Raw genomic sequence first — 27,550 nt, 5'->3', positions numbered from 1 at the left:
CTGCTCTCGAGCAGAGGGCCATGCTGACTCTGGTTTCTCTTCATAACGCACAAGTCTTTCGCCTTTTACTAAAGACTTCCGTGGAGAGGAACAAACATGAGTTGAATCTATTTTTGGCAGGCTTTGCTGTATGGCTGAGCCTTATGAAATTGTGAAAAGTCAAAGAGCTGTCTAGGTCAGCAATCAAGTGTCCACAAAGGAGAGCTTGGGCGGAGGTGATGAGCAGCCATTGTTATGCACACCTACAAACGGGGTACCACAGCAAGGGAGATTTGTGCCAAGACATCCAACACTTGTGGATTATCGCTTCTCGGCCTTTTGGCTAAGATCAAGTGTAGTATCTGTTCTTATCAGTTTAATATCTGATATGTGCTCTATATGAGGACTACATATTAAGCAGATTTTTGGCAAGAGGAGCAGAAATTTGGAGCTTGCTCCCTTCTCTCCACGCATCGACCTAGCATTGCAGTGCCGCTGGGAACGGTGCACTCTTTTCTTACCTTGTAGAAAAGCAAGCACTCAAACAATTGTGGAGGTTTCAAGGTGAATTCTACACTGGGTCAATGAAACTGAGGGAATGGCCTTGCAGAGTTTGACAAGTGTGCAAAACTGCTCTGATGACTCACTGCCTTGTGAAGCGATTATGCATGAATCTCCACAGGGTCACAATGAGCATCAACTGGATTCCAAATAGAATCAGAAGCATTTGTCAAAAACTGAAACGTGTTTTCACTCAACATCTCCTGGGAGACTTGGTGAGAAAGCAGAGTCCGCTTTTGGACCCAATGTAAGTGGTTCAGGGATGTATTGCTTAAAAAGGCTTAAAAGCCAATCACTAGTCAGGGCAGGAGCAAATAAAGCCTTGTATAATTTGTGTTGGCAGATGGGGGCGTGGTGGGAATGTTGTATACTAGAATCTGACATGCGGAAAGCAAAGAGAGGCCCACCGCGAAGGTGGTGACTGTGACCGAGAGGCTCCACCGCTGCTCTCGAGCAGAGGGCCATGCTGACTCTGGTTTCTCTTCATAACGCACAAGTCTTTCGCCTTTTACTAAAGACTTCCGTGGAGAGGAACAAACATGAGTTGAATCTATTTTTGGCAGGCTTTGCTGTATGGCTGAGCCTTATGAAATTGTGAAAAGTCAAAGAGCTGTTTAGGTCAGCAATCAAGTGTCCACAAAGGAGAGCTTGGGCGGAGGTGATGAGCAGCCATTGTTATGCACACCTACAAACGGGGTACCACAGCAAGGGAGATTTGTGCCAAGAGGTTAGCTTGGACATCCAACACTTGTGGATTATCGCTTCTCGGCCTTTTGGCTAAGATCAAGTGTAGTATCTGTTCTTATCAGTTTAATATCTGATATGTCCTCTATATGAGGACTACATATTAAGCAGATTTTTGGCAAGAGGAGCAGAAATTTGGAGCTTGCTCCCTTCTCTCCACGCATCGACCTAGCATTGCAGTGCCGCTGGGAACGGTGCACTCTGTTCTTACCTTGTAGAAAAGCAAACACTCAAACAATTGTGGAGGTTTCAAGGTGAATTCTACACTGGGTCAATGAAACTGAGGGAATGGCCTGGCAGAGTTTGACAAGTGTGCAAAACTGCTCTTATGACTCACTGCCTTGTGAAGTGATTATGCATGACTCTGCACGGGGTCACAATGAGCATCAACTGGATTCAAAATAGAATCAGAAGCATTTGTCAAAAACTGAAACGTGTTTTCACTCAACATCTCCTGGGAGACTTGGTGAGAAAGCAGAGTCCGCTTTTGGACCCAATGTAAGTGGTTCAGGGATGTATCGCTTAAAAAGGCTTAAAAGCCAATCACTAGTCAGGGCAGGAGCAAATAAAGCCTTGTATAATTTGTGTTGGCAGATGGGGGCGTGGTGGGAATGTTGTATACTAGAATCTGACATGCACAAAGCAAAGAGAGGCCCACCGCGAAGGTGGTGACTGTGACCGAGAGGCTCCACCGCTGCTCTCGAGCAGAGGGCCATGCTGACTCTGGTTTCTCTTCATAACGCACAAGTCTTTCGCCTTTTACTAAAGACTTCCGTGGAGAGGAACAAACATGAGTTGAATCTATTTTTGGCAGGCTTTGCTGTATGGCTGAGCCTTATGAAATTGTGAAAAGTCAAAGAGCTGTCTAGGTCAGCAATCAGGTGTCCACAAAGGAGAGCTTGGGCGGAGGTGATGAGCAGCCATTGTTATGCACACCTACAAACGGGGTACCACAGCAAGGGAGATTTGTGCCAAGAGGTTAGCTTGGACATCCAACACTTGTGGATTATCGCTTCTCGGCCTTTTGGCTAAGATCAAGTGTAGTATCTGTTCTTATCAGTTTAATATCTGATATGTCCTCTATATGAGGACTACATATTAAGCAGATTTTTGGCAAGAGGAGCAGAAATTTGGAGCTTGCTCCCTTCTCTCCACGCATCGACCTAGCATTGCAGTGCCGCTGGGAACGGTGCACTCTGTTCTTACCTTGTAGAAAAGCAAACAATTGTGGAGGTTTCAAGGTGAATTCTACACTGGGTCAATGAAACTGAGGGAATGGCCTGGCAGAGTTTGACAAGTGTGCAAGACTGCTCTGATGACTCACTGCCTTGTGAAGCGATTATGCATGAATCTCCACAGGGTCACAATGAGCATCAACTGGATTCCAAATAGAATCAGAAGCATTTGTCAAAAACTGAAACGTGTTTTCACTCAACATCTCCTGGGAGACTTGGTGAGAAAGCAGAGTCCGCTTTTGGACCCAATGTAAGTGGTTCAGGGATGTATTGCTTAAAAAGGCTTAAAAGCCAATCACTAGTCAGGGCAGGAGCAAATAAAGCCTTGTATAATTTGTGTTGGCAGATGGGGGCGTGGTGGGAATGTTGTATACTAGAATCTGACATGCGGAAAGCAAAGAGAGGCCCACCGCGAAGGTGGTGACTGTGACCGAGAGGCTCCACCGCTGCTCTCGAGCAGAGGGCCATGCTGACTCTGGTTTCTCTTCATAACGCACAAGTCTTTCGCCTTTTACTAAAGACTTCCGTGGAGAGGAACAAACATGAGTTGAATCTATTTTTGGCAGGCTTTGCTGTATGGCTGAGCCTTATGAAATTGTGAAAAGTCAAAGAGCTGTCTAGGTCAGCAATCAAGTGTCCACAAAGGAGAGCTTGGGCGGAGGTGATGAGCAGCCATTGTTATGCACACCTACAAACGGGGTACCACAGCAAGGGAGATTTGTGCCAAGAGGTTAGCTTGGACATCCAACACTTGTGGATTATCGCTTCTCGGCCTTTTGGCTAAGATCAAGTGTAGTATCTGTTCTTATCAGTTTAATATCTGATATGTGCTCTATATGAGGACTACATATTAAGCAGATTTTTGGCAAGAGGAGCAGAAATTTGGAGCTTGCTCCCTTCTCTCCACTTATCGACCTAGCATTGCAGTGCCGCTGGGAACGGTGCACTCTGTTCTTACCTTGTAGAAAAGCAATCACTCAAACAATTGTGGAGGTTTCAAGGTGAATTCTACACTGGGTCAATGAAACTGAGGGAATGGCCTGGCAGAGTTTGACAAGTGTGCAAAACTGCTCTTATGACTCACTGCCTTGTGAAGTGATTATGCATGACTCTGCACGGGGTCACAATGAGCATCAACTGGATTCCAAATAGAATCAGAAGCATTTGTCAAAAACTGAAACGTGTTTTCACTCAACATCTCCTGGGAGACTTGGTGAGAAAGCAGAGTCCGCTTTTGGACCCAATGTAAGTGGTTCAGGGATGTATTGCTTAAAAAGGCTTAAAAGCCAATCACTAGTCAGGGCAGGAGCAAATAAAGCCTTGTATAATTTGTGTTGGCAGATGGGGGCGTGGTGGGAATGTTGTATACTAGAATCTGACATGCGGAAAGCAAAGAGAGGCCCACCGCGAAGGTGGTGACTGTGACCGAGAGGCTCCACCGCTGCTCTCGAGCAGAGGGCCATGCTGACTCTGGTTTCTCTTCATAACGCACAAGTCTTTCGCCTTTTACTAAAGACTTCCGTGGAGAGGAACAAACATGAGTTGAATCTATTTTTGGCAGGCTTTGCTGTATGGCTGAGCCTTATGAAATTGTGAAAAGTCAAAGAGCTGTTTAGGTCAGCAATCAAGTGTCCACAAAGGAGAGCTTGGGCGGAGGTGATGAGCAGCCATTGTTATGCACACCTACAAACGGGGTACCACAGCAAGGGAGATTTGTGCCAAGAGGTTAGCTTGGACATCCAACACTTGTGGATTATCGCTTCTCGGCCTTTTGGCTAAGATCAAGTGTAGTATCTGTTCTTATCAGTTTAATATCTGATATGTCGTCTATATGAGGACTACATATTAAGCAGATTTTTGGCAAGAGGAGCAGAAATTTGGAGCTTGCTCCCTTCTCTCCACGCATCGACCTAGCATTGCAGTGCCGCTGGGAACGGTGCACTCTGTTCTTACCTTGTAGAAAAGCAAACACTCAAACAATTGTGGAGGTTTCAAGGTGAATTCTACACTGGGTCAATGAAACTGAGGGAATGGCCTGGCAGAGTTTGACAAGTGTGCAAAACTGCTCTTATGACTCACTGCCTTGTGAAGTGATTATGCATGACTCTGCACGGGGTCACAATGAGCATCAACTGGATTCCAAATAGAATCAGAAGCATTTGTCAAAAACTGAAACGTGTTTTCACTCAACATCTCCTGGGAGACTTGGTGAGAAAGCAGAGTCCGCTTTTGGACCCAATGTAAGTGGTTCAGGGATGTATCGCTTAAAAAGGCTTAAAAGCCAATCACTAGTCAGGGCAGGAGCAAATAAAGCCTTGTATAATTTGTGTTGGCAGATGGGGGCGTGGTGGGAATGTTGTATACTAGAATCTGACATGCGCAAAGCAAAGAGAGGCCCACCGCGAAGGTGGTGACTGTGACCGAGAGGCTCCACCGCTGCTCTCGAGCAGAAGGCCATGCTGACTCTGGTTTCTCTTCATAACGCACAAGTCTTTCGCCTTTTACTAAAGACTTCCGTGGAGAGGAACAAACATGAGTTGAATCTATTTTTGGCAGGCTTTGCTGTATGGCTGAGCCTTATGAAATTGTGAAAAGTCAAAGAGCTGTCTAGGTCAGCAATCAGGTGTCCACAAAGGAGAGCTTGGGCGGAGGTGATGAGCAGCCATTGTTATGCACACCTACAAACGGGGTACCACAGCAAGGGAGATTTGTGCCAAGAGGTTAGCTTGGACATCCAACAATTGTGGATTATCGCTTCTCGGCCTTTTGGCTAAGATCAAGTGTAGTATCTGTTCTTATCAGTTTAATATCTGATATGTCCTCTATATGAGGACTACATATTAAGCAGATTTTTGGCAAGAGGAGCAGAAATTTGGAGCTTGCTCCCTTCTCTCCACGCATCGACGTAGCATTGCAGTGCCGCTGGGAACGGTGCACTCTGTTCTTACCTTGTAGAAAAGCAAACACTCAAATAATTGTGGAGGTTTCAAGATGAATTCTACACTGGGTCAATGAAACTGAGGGAATGGCCTGGCAGAGTTTGACAAGTGTGCAAAACTGCTCTGATGACTCACTGCCTTGTGAAGCGATTATGCATGAATCTCCAGGGGGTCACAATGAGCATCAACTGGATTCCAAATAGAATCAGAAGCATTTGTCAAAAACTGAAACGTGTTTTCACTCAACATCTCCTGGGAGACTTGGTGAGAAAGCAGAGTCCGCTTTTGGACCCAATGTAAGTGGTTCAGGGATGTATTGCTTAAAAAGGCTTAAAAGCCAATCACTAGTCAGGGCAGGAGCAAATAAAGCCTTGTATAATTTGTGTTGGCAGATGGGGGCGTGGTGGGAATGTTGTATACTAGAATCTGACATGCGGAAAGCAAAGAGAGGCCCACCGCGAAGGTGGTGACTGTGACCGAGAGGCTCCACCGCTGCTCTCGAGCAGAGGGCCATGCTGACTCTGGTTTCTCTTCATAACGCACAAGTCTTTCGCCTTTTACTAAAGACTTCCGTGGAGAGGAACAAACATGAGTTGAATCTATTTTTGGCAGGCTTTGCTGTATGGCTGAGCCTTATGAAATTGTGAAAAGTCAAAGAGCTGTCTAGGTCAGAAATCAAGTGTCCACAAAGGAGAGCTTGGGCGGAGGTGATGAACAGCAGCCATTGTTATGCACACCTACAAACGGGGTACCACAGCAAGGGAAATTTGTGCCAAGAGGTTAGCGTGGACATCCAACACTTGTGGATTATCGCTTCTCGGCCTTTTGGCTAAGATCAAGTGTAGTATCTGTTCTTATCAGTTTAATATCTGATATGTCCTCTATATGAGGACTACATATTAAGCAGATATTTGGCAAGAGGAGCAGAAATTTGGAGCTTGCTCCCTTCTCTCCACGCATCGACCTAGCATTGCAGTGCCGCTGGGAACGGTGCACTCTGTTCTTACCTTGTAGAAAAGCAAACACTCAAACAATTGTGGAGGTTTCAAGGTGAATTCGACACTGGGTCAATGAAACTGAGGGAATGGCCTGGCAGAGTTTGACAAGTGTGCAAAACTGCTCTGATGACTCACTGCCTTGTAAAGCGATCATGCATGACTCTGCACGGGGTCACAATAAGCATCAACTAGATTCCAAATAGAATCAGAAGCGTTTGTCAAAAACTGAAACGTTTTTTCACTCAACATCTCCTGGGAGACTTGGTGAGAAAGCAGAGTCCGCTTTTGGACCCAATGTAAGTGGTTCAGGGATGTATCGCTTAAAAAGGCTTAAAAGCCAATCACTAGTCAGGGCAGGAGCAAATAAAGCCTTGTATAATTTGTGTTGGCAGATGGGGGCGTGGTGGGAATGTTGTATACTAGAATCTGACATGCGGAAAGCAAAGAGAGGCCCACCGCGAAGGTGGTGACTGTGACCGAGAGGCTCCACCGCTGCTCTCGAGCAGAGGGCCATGCTGACTCTGGTTTCTCTTCATAACGCACAAGTCTTTCGCCTTTTACTGAAGACTTCCGTGGAGAGGAACAAACATGAGTTGAATCTATTTTTGGCAGGCTTTGCTGTATGGCTGAGCCTTATGAAATTGTGAAAAGTCAAAGAGCTGTCTAGGTCAGCAATCAGGTGTCCACAAAGGAGAGCTTGGGCGGAGGTGATGAGCAGCCATTGTTATGCACACCTACAAACGGGGTACCACAGCAAGGGAGATTTGTGCCAAGAGGTTAGCTTGGACATCCAACACTTGTGGATTATCGCTTCTCGGCCTTTTGGCTAAGATCTAGCCAGGTGAGAAGGGTTTGCGGACGTGGATTGTCATAATGACGTCAGCAACAGTTTCACAGCAGGGACTTCCCGTGCTGAAAAATACTTTGAGATTCATTTGGAAGAGTACTGAAGTTTTTTTGGATAGGAGAGAATTTGGAGTTAATATTCTTTTTGGAGCCTTGTCCCTCAAGATAGATGACCTCCTCTGCTTGCAGAGAAATGCCACCGACCGTTTTTTTGATGTTACGTTCTATAATCTCACCAAGATGGAGGAAACGAAAAGGTTGGCTGATCGTTTGGCTGATGGACCACTGAGGGAGTACCAGATTCAAAGCCTTTGCCGAACTGGTGAGCGTGTTATCACAATTCATAACTATAATCCCTGGGTAACTGAAGAAGCAACCAGATACTTCCTTTCTAAGCATGTGACAGTGATTTCGAGCATGAGGGAAATCAGGGACTCTCTTGACGTTTGGACTGGAAAAAGACAATGTCGTGTGCGGCTGAAGGATGACCCAGATGGTCACGATGGCTACCACCACCCCCCTGCCTCCTTCACCATAGGCACAAATAGAGGATATCTGTACTACTCGGGCCAGCCTATTTACTGCAGAAAATGCACAGACTTTGGTCACACGGCAGAATCCTGCACGCAGGTGAGGTGCAGAAATTGCAAGGGTCTAGGACACAAAATGGGGACTTGTGACCGTTCCAGAAAATGCAATCTTTGTGGGTCTGAAGGACATTTATTTAAGCACTGCCCTGAGGTCCGCCCCTCCTATGCAAGCATTGTAAGGCGACCAATGTGCGAAGATCCTGATGCCTCCTCCCTGAGAGCAATTAACGAGGTAATTGATCAAATGTTTGTGGACAATGAGATTGAGGCAAATGTGGTTGATCCACCTGAACGAGCACCTCCCCCAGAGAAGAAGAAGGGGGAGGAGACTACAACCTCAGAGGAGAGCCAACCTGTTCCTGAGTGGACCACAGTGGAAAGCAGGGGAGGCAAGGGGAAAAAAAGGAGGATCGAGACAAGCGCTGTGCCCCTGGGAGTGGATAGCGTGTTCAGTGTTCTTTCTGAGGTTGTGGAGGAGTCGCAGGAGGAAGGGGAGATGGAGGGGCTGCAGGTGAACAGCGATCAGGATGTGAAGGCTGCTGCCAGGGTGGATGGGCTGGAGGGTGGAGAACATGGACAAATTCCAGTGCAGACTAAGGTGACAGACTCTGACGGCAGCATGCCCCCGTCCGGGTGTGTCCTGGTGGAGTCCCTGGCTCCGAACAACTCTGACAGGGATTTGGTTTCAGAGCAATGCTCATTGCTTCCAGAGGGTAATACCCCCAACTCAGGGCACGCGGTGCCCGAGGAAAAGACACATAGGGAAGGCATTGAATTTGACTGTGAAGTTGAAAATTAGAGAAAACACAGTGTCTCGTCTTTGATGGTTTGTTTGTTTGTTTTGTTTTTTGTCTCATTCCTCATTTACCAGAATGTCCTCATTACATATAGTTTCCATAAATGTTAGAGGTTTGAGGAACAAGGCCAAAAGGGAAGTGGTCTTTTCTCATTTATGTTCAATCAACTTTTCTTTATGCCTTTTGCAAGAGGTCCACTTGAAAAATGAAGACGACGTGAACCTATTCTCAAAAGAGTGGACCAAAGGTGAATCTAGGTGGAGCATTGGGGGGGTCCATTCATCTGGGGTGGGAACACTATGTGGGAATAATGAAGTCCAAGTGGTTGGCAGTTTTTCAGTGGTACAGGGGAGGGTTTTGGTAACAGATATTGACTGGAAGGGAAAGGGGTTAAGAGTTATTAACATATATGCCCACTCTTCTCCAAAGGAGAGAAGGGAGCTTTTTCTTAGTCTTGACACTGCTTTCATGACCAACCGCCATGTGGTAATTGGAGGAGACTTCAATTCCCAAAGTGAGGGCAGCAAGGCCGAGGCCAGTTTAATAAATATTGTTACAAAGTATAATTTGGTGGATTCATATAAAAAAGCTAACCCAGACGATCTTGGCTTCACATGGTCAAATAGTAGAGGGGCGAAGAGTAGGATAGACTATATATTTTGTCCGGTAGAATTTCAGGTGACAGGGGCGAAAGTATCACCAGTTTTTTACACAGATCACAACATGCTCTCAGTAAAACTAACCTCAATGATGATCAAAAATGGTAAAGGGTATTGGAAATTAAACAACAATATTCTAGAGCTCCAGCAGTTTAGGGTAGCATTAAAGTGTTTTCTAAAAGATTGCTTTCATATGAGAGTATTTTATGAAAATGTCTGTGAATGGTGGGAAAGCACAAAGCTGCGTATTAGATACTACACACAGAATTACTCAAAAGAATCAAGGAAAGAGGAATTTAAATTATACTACCGACTGCAAAAAGCCATAAATAAATTAATGGAACAGAGAAATGCAGGTGGACAAATTGATAAGGACTTGCTGAAACATTTGCAAGATAAACAGAGGTTATTTTTTCACAACAGAGCAGAGGCCTATAAATTCCGGTGTCTTAGAGAGAAGTGGGAGAGTGACGAAAAGTGTTCTCCCTACTTCTTTAGACAGTCCAAAGCACAGGCAAAGAGGAGGAGCATAGTTTCCGTTTTAAATGAAACAGGTGAGGAGATTAACGATCCTGATGGGATTGCTCAAGTTATCTCTAATCATTTTTCTACGTTTTTTAAAGCAGAAAAGGTTGACTACATGAAAGGTGCAACATTGTTAGACAATATAGACAGATTCATACCTGAAGATCTGAGAACAGAGCTAGATAAAGATTTTACTTTAGAAGAAATCCTGAGGGCAACCATGTCTTTGAAAAAGGGCAAGGTGCCAGGAATAGATGGGATCACAAAAGAATTTTATATAATATTTTGGGAAGACATTGGGTCATGGCTGTTAGAGTTGTTCACTTATATATGTACATCTGGGATTATGGGGGAATCCATGAGAAAAGGGGTGATATCCCTGCTGTTTAAAAAAGGTGATGTCAACAAAATATCAAACTACAGGCCTCTAACAATGCTTTGTACAGATTATAAGATTTTTAGTAAGGTTTTGACAAACCGTTTGGTGTCAGCTCTACCCTTAATCATCGGCTCAGATCAGACATGTGCAGTACCTGGCAGGCAACTAAACTGGAATTTACAAATGCATAGAGATATACTATCTTATTCTCAGGACAGAAATATACCACTAATTGTCCTCAGTCTTGACCAGGAAAAAGCCTTTGACAGAGTTGATCACAATTTTTTGTTTAGGACACTAAAGAAATTTGGCTTCGGTGCTAGATTCAGGAGTTGGTTGAGGATTTTATACACAGAAGTCGGAAGCAGTGTTAATGTTAATGGCAACCTTGGTGAATTCTTTAAACAAACCAGAGGGGTCAGACAGGGATGTCCAGCATCAGCCCCCTTGTATGTGCTATTCATTGAAACGCTGGCATGTGCAATCAGGAAAAATGTTAACATCAAGGGTATACAGCTGCCTGGTGGTGAATCCTTGACCATATCCCAGTATGCAGATGACACTGTACTGTATTTAAAAGATGATTTCTGTCTGCGCGAAGCTATGCAGGTCATCGACACATTCTCAGTTGCTTCTGGTTCTAGAGTCAATACAGGAAAATCCCAAATCAAATACTTTGGAAAGTGGAAGGACAGAGTTGATAACCCTTTAGGGTTCTCTCTGTGTGCGGGGCCAATGACTTTACTGGGAATATCCTTTGGAAATAACAATGATGGAGAAACTAATTGGGAGACAAAATTGGGAAAAGTGCTGAAAAAACTAAATATGTGGAAATTAAGAAGGCTGTCCATTAGTGGTAAGATTTTGGTTATTAAATCTGATTTATTGCCGACATTACTTCATGTGGCTTATATTTTCCCCATGCCGGCTTTAGTTTGTTTAAAACTTCAAAAATCTCTGTTTCAGTTCATATGGGGAGGGTATGAATACATTAAAAGAGCTACAATGTATCAGCCGGTCGAAAGAGGTGGTAGGGACATGCCAAATTTAGGTTTGAAGTTCAAAGTTTTGTTTTTTTCAAATACATGTAGAATAATGTTAAACCCACCTGAACACAAATGCCAACCATTGATTAAATTCTGGCTCTCTATCCATCTGAGACCTCTTGTGGCGAAATGGGAAAACAGTTTTCCGAAAGCAGAGGTCATGCCAGATCATTATAAAAAAATGATAAGTTGGGCAAAGAAATACAAGGAGTGTTGGAAAAGAGATTCAGTAGTTAATCACAAAAAGCTGTATGAAACGTTGATTGCTAAGTTTGACCCTAAAGATGGTTTGCATGTTCATAGTGACGTGTGGAGAAGAACCCAATGCAAGAGTCTAGAAAACAGATTAAGAGATTTTAATTGGTTGGTGCTTCATAGGAAATTACCTGTGAGGAATACTCTATTTAATCATGATTTAACATTAAATAGGATATGCCCAAGACGTGGATGCAATGGGGTAGAAACCGTGGAACATGCATTATTTGAATGTCCTTTTGCAAAACAATTGTGGAAGAAATTGGGCCAAAGATTCGGGTTTCTAAAAGAGGTGAATTGGGAAAAAGTTCTGTTCATGGATTTTAGTTTAGAGGGGGACAAAGGTGTGTGCAAAGCCTTAGAACTTACATCAATTGTGAAGGCTAAGTTATGGGAGGTAAGAGGTAGTATAATAAATGAGACGGAAAAGTGGTCGATAGAAAACACTACACACAGTATTGAAGACATTATGCGGCGAAAACTTAAATTGGAGGCGAGCAAATGGGGCATCGACTCAATTAAAGATCGATGGAAAATTATTTTTGACAATCTGTAGACTGAACTCATGAAAGAGTCTTTTATTGTACCTCCTCTTATTTTCTTTTAGTCCGATAGAATTCTGGAGGTCTTAAGATGTGGAGAGATGATGATCTTTGTAATGTAAAGTATTGTACTGCTCATGAGTGAATTAAATAAAAAAAATTCCAAAAAAAAAAAAAAAAAAAAAAAAAATCTGTTCTTATCAGTTTAATATCTGATATGTCCTCTATATGAGGACTACATATTAAGCAGATTTTTGGCAAGAGGAGCAGAAATTTGGAGCTTGCTCCCTTCTCTCCACGCATCGACCTAGCATTGCAGTGCCGCTGGGAACGGTGCACTCTGTTCTTACCTTGTAGAAAAGCAAACACTCAAACAATTGCGGAGGTTTCAAGGTGAATTCTACACTGGGTCAATGAAACTGAGGGAATGGCCTGGCAGAGTTTGACAAGTGTGCAAAACTGCTCTTATGACTCACTGCCTTGTGAAGTGATTATGCATGACTCTGCACGGGGTCACAATGAGCATCAACTGGATTCCAAATAGAATCAGAAGCATTTGTCAAAAACTGAAACGTGTTTTCACTCAACATCTCCTGGGAGACTTGGTGAGAAAGCAGAGTCCGCTTTTGGACCCAATGTAAGTGGTTCAGGGATGTATCGCTTAAAAAGGCTTAAAAGCCAATCACTAGTCAGGGCAGGAGCAAATAAAGCCTTGTATAATTTGTGTTGGCAGATGGGGGCGTGGTGGGAATGTTGTATACTAGAATCTGACATGCGCAAAGCAAAGAGAGGCCCACCGCGAAGGTGGTGACTGTGACCGAGAGGCTCCAGCGCTGCTCTCGAGCAGAGGGCCATGCTGACTCTGGTTTCTCTTCATAACGCACAAGTCTTTCGCCTTTTACTAAAGACTTCCGTGGAGAGGAACAAACATGAGTTGAATCTATTTTTGGCAGGCTTTGCTGTATGGCTGAGCCTTATGAAATTGTGAAAAGTCAAAGAGCTGTCTAGGTCAGCAATCAGGTGTCCACAAAGGAGAGCTTGGGCGGAGGTGATGAGCAGCCATTGTTATGCACACCTACAAACGGGGTACCACAGCAAGGGAGATTTGTGCCAAGAGGTTAGCTTGGACATCCAACACTTGTGGATTATCGCTTCTCGGCATTTTGGCTAAGATCAAGTGTAGTATCTGTTCTTATCAGTTTAATATCTGATATGTCCTCTATATGAGGACTACATATTAAGCAGATATTTGGCAAGAGGAGCAGAAATTTGGAGCTTGCTCCCTTCTCTCCACGCATCGACCTAGCATTGCAGTGCCGCTGGGAACGTTGCACTCTGTTCTTACCTTGTAGAAAAGCAAACACTCAAACAATTGTGGAGGTTTCAAGGTGAATTCTACACTGGGTCAATGAAACTGAGGGAATGGCCTGGCAGAGTTTGACAAGTGTGCAAAACTGCTCTGATGACTCACTGCCTTGTAAAGCGATCATGCATGACTCTGCACAGGGTCACAATGAGCATCAACTAGATTCCAAATAGAATCAGAAGCGTTTGTCAAAAACTGAAACGTTTTTTCACTCAACATCTCCTGGGAGACTTGGTGAGAAAGCAGAGTCCGCTTTTGGACCCCATGTAAGTGGTTCAGGGATGTATCGCTTAAAAAGGCTTAAAAGCCAATCACTAGTCAGGGCAGGAGCAAATAAAGCCTTGTATAATTTGTGTTGGCAGATGGGGGCGTGGTGGGAATGTTGTATACTAGAATCTGACATGCGCAAAGCAAAGAGAGGCCCACCGCGAAGGTGGTGACTGTGACCGAGAGGCTCCACCGCTGCTCTCGAGCAGAGGGCCATGCTGACTCTGGTTTCTCTTCATAACGCACAAGTCTTTCGCCTTTTACTAAAGACTTCCGTGGAGAGGAACAAACATGAGTTGAATCTATTTTTGGCAGGCTTTGCTGTATGGCTGAGCGTTATGAAATTGTGAAAAGTCAAAGAGCTGTCTAGGTCAGAAATCAAGTGTCCACAAAGGAGAGCTTGGGCGGAGGTGATGAACAGCAGCCATTGTTATGCACACCTACAAACGGGGTACCACAGCAAGGGAAATTTGTGCCAAGAGGTTAGCGTGGACATCCAACACTTGTGGATTATCGCTTCTCTTCCTTTTGGCTAAGATCAAGTGTAGTATCTGTTCTTATCAGTTTAATATCTGATATGTCCTCTATATGAGGACTACATATTAAGCAGATATTTGGCAAGAGGAGCAGTAATTTGGAGCTTGCTCCCTTCTCTCCACGCACCGACCTAGCATTGCAGTGCCGCTGGGAACGGTGCACTCTGTTCTTACCTTGTAGAAAAGCAAACACTCAAACAATTGTGGAGGTTTCAAGGTGAATTCTACACTGGGTCAATGAAACTGAGGGAATGGCCAGGCAGAGTTTGACAAGTGTGCAAAACTGCTCTGATGACTCACTGCCTTGTAAAGCGATCATGCATGACTCTGCACGGGGTCACAATGAGCATCAACTAGATTCCAAATAGAATCAGAAGCGTTTGTCAAAAACTGAAACGTTTTTTCACTCAACATCTCCTGGGAGACTTGGTGAGAAAGCAGAGTCCGCTTTTGGACCCCATGTAAGTGGTTCAGGGATGTATCGCTTAAAAAGGCTTAAAAGCCAATCACTAGTCAGGGCAGGAGCAAATAAAGCCTTGTATAATTTGTGTTGGCAGATGGGGGCGTGGTGGGAATGTTGTATACTAGAATCTGACATGCGCAAAGCAAAGAGAGGCCCACCGCGAAGGTGGTGACTGTGACCGAGAGGCTCCACCGCTGCTCTCGAGCAGAGGGCCATGCTGACTCTGGTTTCTCTTCGTAACGCACAAGTCTTTCGCCTTTTACTAAAGACTTCCGTGGAGAGGAACAAACATGAGTTGAATCTATTTTTGGCAGGCTTTGCTGTATGGCTGAGCCTTATGAAATTGTGAAAAGTCAAAGAGCTGTCTAGGTCAGCAATCAGGTGTCCACAAAGGAGAGCTTGGGCGGAGGTGATGAGCAGCCATTGTTATGCACACCTACAAACGGGGTACCACAGCAAGGGAGATTTGTGCCAAGAGGTTAGCTTGGACATCCAACACTTGTGGATTATCGCTTCTCGGCCTTTTGGCTAAAATCAAGTGTAGTATCTGTTCTTAACAGTTTAATATCTGATATGTCCTCTATATGAGGACTACATATTAAGCAGATTTTTGGCAAGAGGAGCAGAAATTTGGAGCTTGCTCCCTTCTCTCCACGCATCGACCTAGCATTGCAGTGCCGCTGGGAACGGTGCACTCTGTTCTTACCTTGTAGAAAAGCAAACACTCAAACAATTGTGGAGGTTTCAAGGTGAATTCTACACTGGGTCAATGAAACTGAGGGAATGGCCTGGCAGAGTTTGACAAGTGTGCAAAACTGCTCTGATGACTCACTGCCTTGTGAAGCGATTATGCATGAATCTCCACAGGGTCACAATGAGCATCAACTGGATTCCAAATAGAATCAGAAGCATTTGTCAAAAACTGAAACGTGTTTTCACTCAACATCTCCTGGGAGACTTGGTGAGAAAGCAGAGTCCGCTTTTGGACCCAATGTAAGTGGTTCAGGGATGTATTGCTTAAAAAGGCTTAAAAGCCAATCACTAGTCAGGGCAGGAGCAAATAAAGCCTTGTATAATTTGTGTTGGCAGATGGGGGCGTGGTGGGAATGTTGTATACTAGAATCTGACATGCGGAAAGCAAAGAGAGGCCCACCGCGAAGGTGGTGACTGTGACCGAGAGGCTCCACCGCTGCTCTCGAGCAGAGGGCCATGCTGACTCTGGTTTCTCTTCACAACGCACAAGTCTTTCGCCTTTTACTAAAGACTTCCGTGGAGAGGAACAAACATGAGTTGAATCTATTTTTGGCAGGCTTTGCTGTATGGCTGAGCCTTATGAAATTGTGAAAAGTCAAAGAGCTGTCTAGGTCAGCAATCAGGTGTCCACAAAGGAGAGCTTGGGCGGAGGTGATGAGCAGCCATTGTTATGCACACCTACAAACGGGGTACCACAGCAAGGGAGATTTGTGCCAAGAGGTTGGCTTGGACATCCAACACTTGTGGATTATCGCTTCTCGGCCTTTTGGCTAAGATCAAGTGTAGTATCTGTTCTTATCAGTTTAATATCTGATATGTCCTCTATATGAGGACTACATATTAAGCAGATTTTTGGCAAGAAGAGCAGAAATTTGGAGCTTGCTCCCTTCTCTCCGAGCATTGGCCTAGCATTGCAGTGCCGCTGGGCACGGTGCTCTCTGTTCTTACCTTGTAGAAAAGCAAACACTCAAACAATTGTGGAGGTTTTAAGGTGAATTCTACACTGGGTCAATAAAACTGAGGGAATGGCCTGGCAGAGTTTGACAAGTGTGCAAAACTGCTCTGATGACTCACTGCCTTGTGAAGCGATTATGCATGAATCTGCACGGGGTCACAATGAGCATCAACTGGATTCCAAATAGAATCAGAAGCATTTGTCAAAAACTGAAACGTGTTTTCACTCAACATCTCCTGGGAGACTTGGTGAGAAAGCAGAGTCCGCTTTTGGACCCAATGTAAGTGGTTCAGGGATGTATCGCTTAAAAAGGCTTAAAAGCCAATCACTAGTCAGGGCAGGAGCAAATAAAGCCTTGTATAATTTGTGTTGGCAGATGGGGGCGTGGTGGGAATGTTGTATACTAGAATCTGACATGCGGAAAGCAAAGAGAGGCCCACCGCGAAGGTGGTGACTGTGACCGAGAGGCTCCACCGCTGCTCTCGAGCAGAGGGCCATGCTGACTCTGGTTTCTCTTCATAACGCACAAGTCTTTCGCCTTTTACTAAAGACTTCCGTGGAGAGGAACAAACATGAGTTGAATCTATTTTTGGCAGGCTTTGCTGTATGGCTGAGCCTTATGAAATTGTGAAAAGTCAAAGAGCTGTCTAGGTCAGCAATCAGGTGTCCACAAAGGAGAGCTTGGGCGGAGGTGATGAGCAGCCATTGTTATGCACACCTACAAACGGGGTACCACAGCAAGGGAGATTTGTGCCAAGAGGTTGGCTTGGACATCCAACACTTGTGGATTATCGCTTCTCGGCCTTTTGGCTAAGATCAAGTGTAGTATCTGTTCTTATCAGTTTAATATCTGATATGTCCTCTATGTGAGGACTACATATTAAGCAGATTTTTGGCAAGAGGAGCAGAAATTTGGAGCTTGCTCCCTTCTCTCCGAGCATTGGCCTAGCATTGCAGTGCCGCTGGGCACGGTGCTCTCTGTTCTTACCTTGTAGAAAAGCAAACACTCAAACAATTGTGGAGGTTTTAAGGTGAATTCTACACTGGGTCAATAAAACTGAGGGAATGGCCTGGCAGAGTTTGACAAGTGTGCAAAACTGCTCTGATGACTCACTGCCTTGTGAAGCGATTATGCATGAATCTGCACGGGGTCACAATGAGCATCAACTGGATTCCAAATAGAATCAGAAGCATTTGTCAAAAACTGAAACGTGTTTTCACTCAACATCTCCTGGGAGACCTGGTGAGAAAGCAGAGTCCGCTTTTGGACCCAATGTAAGTGGTTCAGGGATGTATTGCTTAAAAAGGCTTAAAAGCCAATCACTAGTCAGGGCAGGAGCAAATAAAGCCTTGTATAATTTGTGTTGGCAGATGGGGGCGTGGTGGGAATGTTGTATACTAGAATCTGACATGCGGAAAGCAAAGAGAGGCCCACCGCGAAGGTGGTGACTGTGACCGAGAGGCTCCACCGCTGCTCTCGAGCAGAGGGCCATGCTGACTCTGGTTTCTCTTCATAACGCACAAGTCTTTCGCCTTTTACTAAAGACTTCCGTGGAGAGGAACAAACATGAGTTGAATCTATTTTTGGCAGGCTTTGCTGTATGGCTGAGCCTTATGAAATTGTGAAAAGTCAAAGAGCTGTCTAGGTCAGCAATCAGGTGTCCACAAAGGAGAGCTTGGGCGGAGGTGATGAGCAGCCATTGTTATGCACACCTACAAACGGGGTACCACAGCAAGGGAGATTTGTGCCAAGAGGTTGGCTTGGACATCCAACTCTTGTGGATTATCGCTTCTCGGCCTTTTGGCTAAGATCAAGTGTAGTATCTGTTCTTATCAGTTTAATATCTGATATGTCCTCTATATGAGGACTACATATTAAGCAGATTTTTGGCAAGAGGAGCAGAAATTTGGAGCTTGCTCCCTTCTCTCCACGCATCGACCTAGCATTGCAGTGCCGCTGGGAATGGTGCACTCTGTTCTTACCTTGTAGAAAAGCAAACACTCAAACAATTGTGGAGGTTTCAAGGTGAATTCTACACTGGGTCAATGAAACTGAGGGAATGGCCTGGCAGAGTTTGACAAGTGTGCAAAACTGCCCTGATGACTCACTGCCTTGTGAAGCGATTATGCATGAATCTCCACGGGGTCACAATGAGCATCAACTGGATTCCAAATAGAATCAGAAGCATTTGTCAAAAACTGAAACGTGTTTTCACTCAACATCTCCTGGGAGACTTGGTGAGAAAGCAGAGTCCGCTTTTGGACCCAATGTAAGTGGTTCAGGGATGTATTGCTTAAAAAGGCTTAAAAGCCAATCACTAGTCAGGGCAGGAGCAAATAAAGCCTTGTATAATTTGTGTTGGCAGATGGGGGCGTGGTGGGAATGTTGTATACTAGAATCTGACATGCGGAAAGCAAAGAGAGGCCCACCGCGAAGGTGGTGACTGTGACCGAGAGGCTCCACCGCTGCTCTCGAGCAGAGGGCCATGCTGACTCTGGTTTCTCTTCATAACGCACAAGTCTTTCGCCTTTTACTAAAGACTTCCGTGGAGAGGAACAAACATGAGTTGAATCTATTTTTGGCAGGCTTTGCTGTATGGCTGAGCCTTATGAAATTGTGAAAAGTCAAAGAGCTGTCTAGGTCAGCAATCAGGTGTCCACAAAGGAGAGCTTGGGCGGAGGTGATGAGCAGCCATTGTTATGCACACCTACAAACGGGGTACCACAGCAAGGGAGATTTGTGCCAAGAGGTTGGCTTGGACATCCAACACTTGTGGATTATCGCTTCTCGGCCTTTTGGCTAAGATCTAGCCAGGTGAGAAGGGTTTGCGGACGTGGATTGTCATAATGACGTCAGCAACAGTTTCACAGCAGGGACTTCCCGTGCTGAAAAATACTTTGAGATTCATTTGGAAGAGTACTGAAGTTTTTTTGGATAGGAGAGAATTTGGAGTTAATATTCTTTTTGGAGCCTTGTCCCTCAAGATAGATGACCTCCTCTGCTTGCAGAGAAATGCCACCGACCGTTTTTTTGATGTTACGTTCTATAATCTCACCAAGATGGAGGAAACGAAAAGGTTGGCTGATCGTTTGGCTGATGGACCACTGAGGGAGTACCAGATTCAAAGCCTTTGCCGAACTGGTGAGCGTGTTATCACAATTCATAACTATAATCCCTGGGTAACTGAAGAAGCAACCAGATACTTCCTTTCTAAGCATGTGACAGTGATTTCGAGCATGAGGGAAATCAGGGACTCTCTTGACGTTTGGACTGGAAAAAGACAATGTCGTGTGCGGCTGAAGGATGACCCAGATGGTCACGATGGCTACCACCACCCCCCTGCCTCCTTCACCATAGGCACAAATAGAGGATATCTGTACTACTCGGGCCAGCCTATTTACTGCAGAAAATGCACAGACTTTGGTCACACGGCAGAATCCTGCACGCAGGTGAGGTGCAGAAATTGCAAGGGTCTAGGACACAAAATGGGGACTTGTGACCGTTCCAGAAAATGCAATCTTTGTGGGTCTGAAGGACATTTATTTAAGCACTGCCCTGAGGTCCGCTCCTCCTATGCAAGCATTGTAAGGCGACCAATGTGCGAAGATCCTGATGCCTCCTCCCTGAGAGCAATTAACGAGGTAATTGATCAAATGTTTGTGGACAATGAGATTGAGGCAAATGTGGTTGATCCACCTGAACGAGCACCTCCCCCAGAGAAGAAGAAGGGGGAGGAGACTACAACCTCAGAGGAGAGCCAACCTGTTCCTGAGTGGACCACAGTGGAAAGCAGGGGAGGCAAGGGGAAAAAAAGGAGGATCGAGACAAGCGCTGTGCCCCTGGGAGTGGATAGCGTGTTCAGTGTTCTTTCTGAGGTTGTGGAGGAGTCGCAGGAGGAAGGGGAGATGGAGGGGCTGCAGGTGAACAGCGATCAGGATGTGAAGGCTGCTGCCAGGGTGGATGGGCTGGAGGGTGGAGAACATGGACAAATTCCAGTGCAGACTAAGGTGACAGACTCTGACGGCAGCATGCCCCCGTCCGGGTGTGTCCTGGTGGAGTCCCTGGCTCCGAACAACTCTGACAGGGATTTGGTTTCAGAGCAATGCTCATTGCTTCCAGAGGGTAATACCCCCAACTCAGGGCACGCGGTGCCCGAGGAAAAGACACATAGGGAAGGCATTGAATTTGACTGTGAAGTTGAAAATTAGAGAAAACACAGTGTCTCGTCTTTGATGGTTTGTTTGTTTGTTTTGTTTTTTGTCTCATTCCTCATTTACCAGAATGTCCTCATTACATATAGTTTCCATAAATGTTAGAGGTTTGAGGAACAAGGCCAAAAGGGAAGTGGTCTTTTCTCATTTATGTTCAATCAACTTTTCTTTATGCCTTTTGCAAGAGGTCCACTTGAAAAATGAAGACGACGTGAACCTATTCTCAAAAGAGTGGACCAAAGGTGAATCTAGGTGGAGCATTGGGGGGGTCCATTCATCTGGGGTGGGAACACTATGTGGGAATAATGAAGTCCAAGTGGTTGGCAGTTTTTCAGTGGTACAGGGGAGGGTTTTGGTAACAGATATTGACTGGAAGGGAAAGGGGTTAAGAGTTATTAACATATATGCCCACTCTTCTCCAAAGGAGAGAAGGGAGCTTTTTCTTAGTCTTGACACTGCTTTCATGACCAACCGCCATGTGGTAATTGGAGGAGACTTCAATTCCCAAAGTGAGGGCAGCAAGGCCGAGGCCAGTTTAATAAATATTGTTACAAAGTATAATTTGGTGGATTCATATAAAAAAGCTAACCCAGACGATCTTGGCTTCACATGGTCAAATAGTAGAGGGGCGAAGAGTAGGATAGACTATATATTTTGTCCGGTAGAATTTCAGGTGACAGGGGCGAAAGTATCACCAGTTTTTTACACAGATCACAACATGCTCTCAGTAAAACTAACCTCAATGATGATCAAAAATGGTAAAGGGTATTGGAAATTAAACAACAATATTCTAGAGCTCCAGCAGTTTAGGGTAGCATTAAAGTGTTTTCTAAAAGATTGCTTTCATATGAGAGTATTTTATGAAAATGTCTGTGAATGGTGGGAAAGCACAAAGCTGCGTATTAGATACTACACACAGAATTACTCAAAAGAATCAAGGAAAGAGGAATTTAAATTATACTACCGACTGCAAAAAGCCATAAATAAATTAATGGAACAGAGAAATGCAGGTGGACAAATTGATAAGGACTTGCTGAAACATTTGCAAGATAAACAGAGGTTATTTTTTCACAACAGAGCAGAGGCCTATAAATTCCGGTGTCTTAGAGAGAAGTGGGAGAGTGACGAAAAGTGTTCTCCCTACTTCTTTAGACAGTCCAAAGCACAGGCAAAGAGGAGGAGCATAGTTTCCGTTTTAAATGAAACAGGTGAGGAGATTAACGATCCTGATGGGATTGCTCAAGTTATCTCTAATCATTTTTCTACGTTTTTTAAAGCAGAAAAGGTTGACTACATGAAAGGTGCAACATTGTTAGACAATATAGACAGATTCATACCTGAAGATCTGAGAACAGAGCTAGATAAAGATTTTACTTTAGAAGAAATCCTGAGGGCAACCATGTCTTTGAAAAAGGGCAAGGTGCCAGGAATAGATGGGATCACAAAAGAATTTTATATAATATTTTGGGAAGACATTGGGTCATGGCTGTTAGAGTTGTTCACTTATATATGTACATCTGGGATTATGGGGGAATCCATGAGAAAAGGGGTGATATCCCTGCTGTTTAAAAAAGGTGATGTCAACAAAATATCAAACTACAGGCCTCTAACAATGCTTTGTACAGATTATAAGATTTTTAGTAAGGTTTTGACAAACCGTTTGGTGTCAGCTCTACCCTTAATCATCGGCTCAGATCAGACATGTGCAGTACCTGGCAGGCAACTAAACTGGAATTTACAAATGCATAGAGATATACTATCTTATTCTCAGGACAGAAATATACCACTAATTGTCCTCAGTCTTGACCAGGAAAAAGCCTTTGACAGAGTTGATCACAATTTTTTGTTTAGGACACTAAAGAAATTTGGCTTCGGTGCTAGATTCAGGAGTTGGTTGAGGATTTTATACACAGAAGTCGGAAGCAGTGTTAATGTTAATGGCAACCTTGGTGAATTCTTTAAACAAACCAGAGGGGTCAGACAGGGATGTCCAGCATCAGCCCCCTTGTATGTGCTATTCATTGAAACGCTGGCATGTGCAATCAGGAAAAATGTTAACATCAAGGGTATACAGCTGCCTGGTGGTGAATCCTTGACCATATCCCAGTATGCAGATGACACTGTACTGTATTTAAAAGATGATTTCTGTCTGCGCGAAGCTATGCAGGTCATCGACACATTCTCAGTTGCTTCTGGTTCTAGAGTCAATACAGGAAAATCCCAAATCAAATACTTTGGAAAGTGGAAGGACAGAGTTGATAACCCTTTAGGGTTCTCTCTGTGTGCGGGGCCAATGACTTTACTGGGAATATCCTTTGGAAATAACAATGATGGAGAAACTAATTGGGAGACAAAATTGGGAAAAGTGCTGAAAAAACTAAATATGTGGAAATTAAGAAGGCTGTCCATTAGTGGTAAGATTTTGGTTATTAAATCTGATTTATTGCCGACATTACTTCATGTGGCTTATATTTTCCCCATGCCGGCTTTAGTTTGTTTAAAACTTCAAAAATCTCTGTTTCAGTTCATATGGGGAGGGTATGAATACATTAAAAGAGCTACAATGTATCAGCCGGTCGAAAGAGGTGGTAGGGACATGCCAAATTTAGGTTTGAAGTTCAAAGTTTTGTTTTTTTCAAATACATGTAGAATAATGTTAAACCCACCTGAACACAAATGCCAACCATTGATTAAATTCTGGCTCTCTATCCATCTGAGACCTCTTGTGGCGAAATGGGAAAACAGTTTTCCGAAAGCAGAGGTCATGCCAGATCATTATAAAAAAATGATAAGTTGGGCAAAGAAATACAAGGAGTGTTGGAAAAGAGATTCAGTAGTTAATCACAAAAAGCTGTATGAAACGTTGATTGCTAAGTTTGACCCTAAAGATGGTTTGCATGTTCATAGTGACGTGTGGAGAAGAACCCAATGCAAGAGTCTAGAAAACAGATTAAGAGATTTTAATTGGTTGGTGCTTCATAGGAAATTACCTGTGAGGAATACTCTATTTAATCATGATTTAACATTAAATAGGATATGCCCAAGACGTGGATGCAATGGGGTAGAAACCGTGGAACATGCATTATTTGAATGTCCTTTTGCAAAACAATTGTGGAAGAAATTGGGCCAAAGATTCGGGTTTCTAAAAGAGGTGAATTGGGAAAAAGTTCTGTTCATGGATTTTAGTTTAGAGGGGGACAAAGGTGTGTGCAAAGCCTTAGAACTTACATCAATTGTGAAGGCTAAGTTATGGGAGGTAAGAGGTAGTATAATAAATGAGACGGAAAAGTGGTCGATAGAAAACACTACACACAGTATTGAAGACATTATGCGGCGAAAACTTAAATTGGAGGCGAGCAAATGGGGCATCGACTCAATTAAAGATCGATGGAAAATTATTTTTGACAATCTGTAGACTGAACTCATTAAAGAGTCTTTTATTGTACCTCCTCTTATTTTCTTTTAGTCCGATAGAATTCTGGAGGTCTTAAGATGTGGAGAGATGATGATCTTTGTAATGTAAAGTATTGTACTGCTCATGAGTGAATTAAATAAAAAAAAATTCCAAAAAAAAAAAAAAAAAAAAAATAAATCTGTTCTTATCAGTTAAATATCTGATATGTCCTCTATATGAGGACTACATATTAAGCAGATTTTTGGCAAGAGGAGCAGAAATTTGGAGCTTGCTCCCTTCTCTCCACGCATCGACCTAGCATTGCAGTGCCGCTGGGAACGGTGCACTCTGTTCTTACCTTGTAGAAAAGCAAACACTCAAACAATTGTGGAGGTTTCAAGGTGAATTCTACACTGGGTCAATGAAACTGAGGGAATGGCCTGGCAGAGTTTGACAAGTGTGCAAAACTGCTCTTATGACTCACTGCCTTGTGAAGTGATTATGCATGACTCTGCACGGGGTCACAATGAGCATCAACTGGATTCCAAATAGAATCAGAAGCATTTGTCAAAAACTGAAACGTGTTTTCACTCAACATCTCCTGGGAGACTTGGTGAGAAAGCAGAGTCCGCTTTTGGACCCAATGTAAGTGGTTCAGGGATGTATCGCTTAAAAAGGCTTAAAAGCCAATCACTAGTCAGGGCAGGAGCAAATAAAGCCTTGTATAATTTGTGTTGGCAGATGGGGGCGTGGTGGGAATGTTGTATACTAGAATCTGACATGCGGAAAGCAAAGAGAGGCCCACCGCGAAGGTGGTGACTGTGACCGAGAGGCTCCACCGCTGCTCTCGAGCAGAGGGCCATGCTGACTCTGGTTTCTCTTCATAACGCACAAGTCTTTCGCCTTTTACTAAAGACTTCCGTGGAGAGGAACAAACATGAGTTGAATCTATTTTTGGCAGGCTTTGCTGTATGGCTGAGCCTTATGAAATTGTGAAAAGTCAAAGAGCTGTCTAGGTCAGCAATCAGGTGTCCACAAAGGAGAGCTTGGGCGGAGGTGATGAGCAGCCATTGTTATGCACACCTACAAACGGGGTACCACAGCAAGGGAGATTTGTGCCAAGAGGTTGGCTTGGACATCCAACACTTGTGGATTATCGCTTCTCGGCCTTTTGGCTAAGATCAAGTGTAGTATCTGTTCTTATCAGTTTAATATCTGATATGTCCTCTATATGAGGACTACATATTAAGCAGATTTTTGGCAAGAGGAGCAGAAATTTGGAGCTTGCTCCCTTCTCTCCACGCATCGACCTAGCATTGCAGTGCCGCTGGGAACGGTGCACTCTGTTCTTACCTTGTAGAAAAGCAAACACTCAAACAATTGTGGAGGTTTCAAGGTGAATTCTACACTGGGTCAATGAAACTGAGGGAATGGCCTGGCAGAGTTTGACAAGTGTGCAAAACTGCTCTTATGACTCACTGCCTTGTGAAGTGATTATGCATGACTCTGCACGGGGTCACAATGAGCATCAACTGGATTCCAAATAGAATCAGAAGCATTTGTCAAAAACTGAAACGTGTTTTCACTCAACATCTCCTGGGAGACTTGGTGAGAAAGCAGAGTCCGCTTTTGGACCCAATGTAAGTGGTTCAGGGATGTATCGCTTAAAAAGGCTTAAAAGCCAATCACTAGTCAGGGCAGGAGCAAATAAAGCCTTGTATAATTTGTGTTGGCAGATGGGGGCGTGGTGGGAATGTTGTATACTAGAATCTGACATGCGGAAAGCAAAGAGAGGCCCACCGCGAAGGTGGTGACTGTGACCGAGAGGCTCCACCGCTGCTCTCGAGCAGAGGGCCATGCTGACTCTGGTTTCTCTTCATAACGCACAAGTCTTTCGCCTTTTACTAAAGACTTCCGTGGAGAGGAACAAACATGAGTTGAATCTATTTTTGGCAGGCTTTGCTGTATGGCTGAGCGTTATGAAATTGTGAAAAGTCAAAGAGCTGTCTAGGTCAGAAATCAAGTGTCCACAAAGGAGAGCTTGGGCGGAGGTGATGAACAGCAGCCATTGTTATGCACACCTACAAACGGGGTACCACAGCAAGGGAAATTTGTGCCAAGAGGTTAGCGTGGACATCCAACACTTGTGGATTATCGCTTCTCTTCCTTTTAGCTAAGATCAAGTGTAGTATCTGTTCTTATCAGTTTAATATCTGATATGTCCTCTATATGAGGACTACATATTAAGCAGATATTTGGCAAGAGGAGCAGTAATTTGGAGATTGCTCCCTTCTCTCCACGCATCGACCTAGCATTGCAGTGCCGCTGGGAACGGTGCACTCTGTTCTTACCTTGTAGAAAAGCAAACACTCAAACAATTGTGGAGGTTTCAAGGTGAATTCTACACTGGGTCAATGAAACTGAGGGAATGGCCTGGCAGAGTTTGACAAGTGTGCAAAACTGCTCTGATGACTCACTGCCTTGTAAAGCGATCATGCATGACTCTGCACGGGGTCACAATGAGCATCAACTAGATTCCAAATAGAATCAGAAGCGTTTGTCAAAAACTGAAACGTTTTTTCACTCAACATCTCCTGGGAGACTTGGTGAGAAAGCAGAGTCCGCTTTTGGACCCCATGTAAGTGGTTCAGGGATGTATCGCTTAAAAAGGCTTAAAAGCCAATCACTAGTCAGGGCAGGAGCAAATAAAGCCTTGTATAATTTGTGTTGGCAGATGGGGGCGTGGTGGGAATGTTGTATACTAGAATCTGACATGCGCAAAGCAAAGAGAGGCCCACCGCGAAGGTGGTGACTGTGACCGAGAGGCTCCACCGCTGCTCTCGAGCAGAGGGCCATGCTGACTCTGGTTTCTCTTCGTAACGCACAAGTCTTTCGCCTTTTACTAAAGACTTCCGTGGAGAGGAACAAACATGAGTTGAATCTATTTTTGGCAGGCTTTGCTGTATGGCTGAGCCTTATGAAATTGTGAAAAGTCAAAGAGCTGTCTAGGTCAGCAATCAGGTGTCCACAAAGGAGAGCTTGGGCGGAGGTGATGAGCAGCCATTGTTATGCACACCTACAAACGGGGTACCACAGCAAGGGAGATTTGTGCCAAGAGGTTAGCTTGGACATCCAACACTTGTGGATTATCGCTTCTCGGCCTTTTGGCTAAAATCAAGTGTAGTATCTGTTCTTATCAGTTTAATATCTGATATGTCCTCTATATGAGGACTACATATTAAGCAGATTTTTGGCAAGAGGAGCAGAAATTTGGAGCTTGCTCCCTTCTCTCCACGCATCGACCTAGCATTGCAGTGCCGCTGGGAACGGTGCACTCTGTTCTTACCTTGTAGAAAAGCAAACACTCAAACAATTGTGGAGGTTTCAAGGTGAATTCTACACTGGGTCAATGAAACTGAGGGAATGGCCTGGCAGAGTTTGACAAGTGTGCAAAACTGCTCTGATGACTCACTGCCTTGTGAAGCGATTATGCATGAATCTCCACAGGG

The 27,550-nt window shown here is 44.3% G+C and overlaps 36 non-coding genes across 36 annotated transcripts; all 36 read left to right on the top strand.

Annotated features, from left to right (window-relative positions):
* Positions 1 to 24: 24 nt before the first annotated feature.
* LOC133963477 (U5 spliceosomal RNA) lies at positions 25 to 137 on the top strand. The gene has a single exon (XR_009922977.1). It is a non-coding gene; the product is annotated as a U5 spliceosomal RNA (small nuclear RNA).
* A 165-nt stretch (positions 138 to 302) lies between these two features.
* On the top strand, positions 303 to 494 carry LOC133962743 (U2 spliceosomal RNA). The gene has a single exon (XR_009922317.1). It is a non-coding gene; the product is annotated as a U2 spliceosomal RNA (small nuclear RNA).
* Positions 495 to 1,007: 513 nt separating this feature from the next.
* LOC133963476 (U5 spliceosomal RNA) lies at positions 1,008 to 1,120 on the top strand. Its single transcript, XR_009922976.1, has one exon. It is a non-coding gene; the product is annotated as a U5 spliceosomal RNA (small nuclear RNA).
* Positions 1,121 to 1,297: 177 nt separating this feature from the next.
* Positions 1,298 to 1,489, top strand: LOC133964231 (U2 spliceosomal RNA). The gene has a single exon (XR_009923696.1). It is a non-coding gene; the product is annotated as a U2 spliceosomal RNA (small nuclear RNA).
* Positions 1,490 to 2,002: 513 nt separating this feature from the next.
* LOC133963475 (U5 spliceosomal RNA) lies at positions 2,003 to 2,115 on the top strand. Its single transcript, XR_009922975.1, has one exon. It is a non-coding gene; the product is annotated as a U5 spliceosomal RNA (small nuclear RNA).
* A 177-nt stretch (positions 2,116 to 2,292) lies between these two features.
* Positions 2,293 to 2,484, top strand: LOC133964230 (U2 spliceosomal RNA). The gene has a single exon (XR_009923695.1). It is a non-coding gene; the product is annotated as a U2 spliceosomal RNA (small nuclear RNA).
* Positions 2,485 to 2,989: 505 nt separating this feature from the next.
* LOC133963474 (U5 spliceosomal RNA) lies at positions 2,990 to 3,102 on the top strand. The gene has a single exon (XR_009922974.1). It is a non-coding gene; the product is annotated as a U5 spliceosomal RNA (small nuclear RNA).
* Positions 3,103 to 3,279: 177 nt separating this feature from the next.
* On the top strand, positions 3,280 to 3,471 carry LOC133962924 (U2 spliceosomal RNA). The gene has a single exon (XR_009922488.1). It is a non-coding gene; the product is annotated as a U2 spliceosomal RNA (small nuclear RNA).
* Positions 3,472 to 3,984: 513 nt separating this feature from the next.
* On the top strand, positions 3,985 to 4,097 carry LOC133963473 (U5 spliceosomal RNA). The gene has a single exon (XR_009922973.1). It is a non-coding gene; the product is annotated as a U5 spliceosomal RNA (small nuclear RNA).
* A 177-nt stretch (positions 4,098 to 4,274) lies between these two features.
* LOC133962860 (U2 spliceosomal RNA) lies at positions 4,275 to 4,466 on the top strand. Its single transcript, XR_009922428.1, has one exon. It is a non-coding gene; the product is annotated as a U2 spliceosomal RNA (small nuclear RNA).
* Positions 4,467 to 4,979: 513 nt separating this feature from the next.
* LOC133963472 (U5 spliceosomal RNA) lies at positions 4,980 to 5,092 on the top strand. The gene has a single exon (XR_009922972.1). It is a non-coding gene; the product is annotated as a U5 spliceosomal RNA (small nuclear RNA).
* Positions 5,093 to 5,269: 177 nt separating this feature from the next.
* On the top strand, positions 5,270 to 5,461 carry LOC133962750 (U2 spliceosomal RNA). Its single transcript, XR_009922323.1, has one exon. It is a non-coding gene; the product is annotated as a U2 spliceosomal RNA (small nuclear RNA).
* A 513-nt stretch (positions 5,462 to 5,974) lies between these two features.
* Positions 5,975 to 6,087, top strand: LOC133963470 (U5 spliceosomal RNA). Its single transcript, XR_009922970.1, has one exon. It is a non-coding gene; the product is annotated as a U5 spliceosomal RNA (small nuclear RNA).
* A 180-nt stretch (positions 6,088 to 6,267) lies between these two features.
* Positions 6,268 to 6,459, top strand: LOC133962715 (U2 spliceosomal RNA). The gene has a single exon (XR_009922291.1). It is a non-coding gene; the product is annotated as a U2 spliceosomal RNA (small nuclear RNA).
* Positions 6,460 to 6,972: 513 nt separating this feature from the next.
* On the top strand, positions 6,973 to 7,085 carry LOC133963817 (U5 spliceosomal RNA). The gene has a single exon (XR_009923301.1). It is a non-coding gene; the product is annotated as a U5 spliceosomal RNA (small nuclear RNA).
* Positions 7,086 to 12,250: 5,165 nt separating this feature from the next.
* LOC133963045 (U2 spliceosomal RNA) lies at positions 12,251 to 12,439 on the top strand. The gene has a single exon (XR_009922585.1). It is a non-coding gene; the product is annotated as a U2 spliceosomal RNA (small nuclear RNA).
* Positions 12,440 to 12,952: 513 nt separating this feature from the next.
* On the top strand, positions 12,953 to 13,065 carry LOC133963469 (U5 spliceosomal RNA). The gene has a single exon (XR_009922969.1). It is a non-coding gene; the product is annotated as a U5 spliceosomal RNA (small nuclear RNA).
* A 177-nt stretch (positions 13,066 to 13,242) lies between these two features.
* LOC133962955 (U2 spliceosomal RNA) lies at positions 13,243 to 13,434 on the top strand. Its single transcript, XR_009922517.1, has one exon. It is a non-coding gene; the product is annotated as a U2 spliceosomal RNA (small nuclear RNA).
* Positions 13,435 to 13,947: 513 nt separating this feature from the next.
* On the top strand, positions 13,948 to 14,060 carry LOC133963468 (U5 spliceosomal RNA). The gene has a single exon (XR_009922968.1). It is a non-coding gene; the product is annotated as a U5 spliceosomal RNA (small nuclear RNA).
* A 180-nt stretch (positions 14,061 to 14,240) lies between these two features.
* Positions 14,241 to 14,432, top strand: LOC133962961 (U2 spliceosomal RNA). Its single transcript, XR_009922523.1, has one exon. It is a non-coding gene; the product is annotated as a U2 spliceosomal RNA (small nuclear RNA).
* A 513-nt stretch (positions 14,433 to 14,945) lies between these two features.
* On the top strand, positions 14,946 to 15,058 carry LOC133963766 (U5 spliceosomal RNA). The gene has a single exon (XR_009923250.1). It is a non-coding gene; the product is annotated as a U5 spliceosomal RNA (small nuclear RNA).
* A 177-nt stretch (positions 15,059 to 15,235) lies between these two features.
* Positions 15,236 to 15,427, top strand: LOC133962960 (U2 spliceosomal RNA). Its single transcript, XR_009922522.1, has one exon. It is a non-coding gene; the product is annotated as a U2 spliceosomal RNA (small nuclear RNA).
* Positions 15,428 to 15,940: 513 nt separating this feature from the next.
* Positions 15,941 to 16,053, top strand: LOC133963680 (U5 spliceosomal RNA). The gene has a single exon (XR_009923170.1). It is a non-coding gene; the product is annotated as a U5 spliceosomal RNA (small nuclear RNA).
* A 177-nt stretch (positions 16,054 to 16,230) lies between these two features.
* Positions 16,231 to 16,422, top strand: LOC133962937 (U2 spliceosomal RNA). Its single transcript, XR_009922501.1, has one exon. It is a non-coding gene; the product is annotated as a U2 spliceosomal RNA (small nuclear RNA).
* Positions 16,423 to 16,935: 513 nt separating this feature from the next.
* LOC133963467 (U5 spliceosomal RNA) lies at positions 16,936 to 17,048 on the top strand. Its single transcript, XR_009922967.1, has one exon. It is a non-coding gene; the product is annotated as a U5 spliceosomal RNA (small nuclear RNA).
* A 177-nt stretch (positions 17,049 to 17,225) lies between these two features.
* LOC133962868 (U2 spliceosomal RNA) lies at positions 17,226 to 17,417 on the top strand. Its single transcript, XR_009922436.1, has one exon. It is a non-coding gene; the product is annotated as a U2 spliceosomal RNA (small nuclear RNA).
* Positions 17,418 to 17,930: 513 nt separating this feature from the next.
* On the top strand, positions 17,931 to 18,043 carry LOC133963466 (U5 spliceosomal RNA). The gene has a single exon (XR_009922966.1). It is a non-coding gene; the product is annotated as a U5 spliceosomal RNA (small nuclear RNA).
* Positions 18,044 to 18,220: 177 nt separating this feature from the next.
* Positions 18,221 to 18,412, top strand: LOC133962643 (U2 spliceosomal RNA). The gene has a single exon (XR_009922223.1). It is a non-coding gene; the product is annotated as a U2 spliceosomal RNA (small nuclear RNA).
* A 513-nt stretch (positions 18,413 to 18,925) lies between these two features.
* Positions 18,926 to 19,038, top strand: LOC133963465 (U5 spliceosomal RNA). Its single transcript, XR_009922965.1, has one exon. It is a non-coding gene; the product is annotated as a U5 spliceosomal RNA (small nuclear RNA).
* Positions 19,039 to 24,204: 5,166 nt separating this feature from the next.
* Positions 24,205 to 24,393, top strand: LOC133963075 (U2 spliceosomal RNA). The gene has a single exon (XR_009922612.1). It is a non-coding gene; the product is annotated as a U2 spliceosomal RNA (small nuclear RNA).
* A 513-nt stretch (positions 24,394 to 24,906) lies between these two features.
* Positions 24,907 to 25,019, top strand: LOC133963464 (U5 spliceosomal RNA). The gene has a single exon (XR_009922964.1). It is a non-coding gene; the product is annotated as a U5 spliceosomal RNA (small nuclear RNA).
* A 177-nt stretch (positions 25,020 to 25,196) lies between these two features.
* LOC133964229 (U2 spliceosomal RNA) lies at positions 25,197 to 25,388 on the top strand. Its single transcript, XR_009923694.1, has one exon. It is a non-coding gene; the product is annotated as a U2 spliceosomal RNA (small nuclear RNA).
* A 513-nt stretch (positions 25,389 to 25,901) lies between these two features.
* LOC133963462 (U5 spliceosomal RNA) lies at positions 25,902 to 26,014 on the top strand. The gene has a single exon (XR_009922963.1). It is a non-coding gene; the product is annotated as a U5 spliceosomal RNA (small nuclear RNA).
* A 180-nt stretch (positions 26,015 to 26,194) lies between these two features.
* On the top strand, positions 26,195 to 26,386 carry LOC133962979 (U2 spliceosomal RNA). The gene has a single exon (XR_009922540.1). It is a non-coding gene; the product is annotated as a U2 spliceosomal RNA (small nuclear RNA).
* A 513-nt stretch (positions 26,387 to 26,899) lies between these two features.
* LOC133963764 (U5 spliceosomal RNA) lies at positions 26,900 to 27,012 on the top strand. The gene has a single exon (XR_009923248.1). It is a non-coding gene; the product is annotated as a U5 spliceosomal RNA (small nuclear RNA).
* A 177-nt stretch (positions 27,013 to 27,189) lies between these two features.
* LOC133962877 (U2 spliceosomal RNA) lies at positions 27,190 to 27,381 on the top strand. Its single transcript, XR_009922444.1, has one exon. It is a non-coding gene; the product is annotated as a U2 spliceosomal RNA (small nuclear RNA).
* Positions 27,382 to 27,550: the final 169 nt, after the last annotated feature.

The sequence above is a fragment of the Platichthys flesus genome, chromosome 10 (genome assembly GCF_949316205.1).
Source record: "Platichthys flesus chromosome 10, fPlaFle2.1, whole genome shotgun sequence".
In the NCBI taxonomy this organism is placed as follows: domain Eukaryota; kingdom Metazoa; phylum Chordata; class Actinopteri; order Pleuronectiformes; family Pleuronectidae; genus Platichthys; species Platichthys flesus.
Note: the sequence above shows the minus strand (reverse complement) of the source record. Positions and strands in the feature narration are given on the sequence as shown.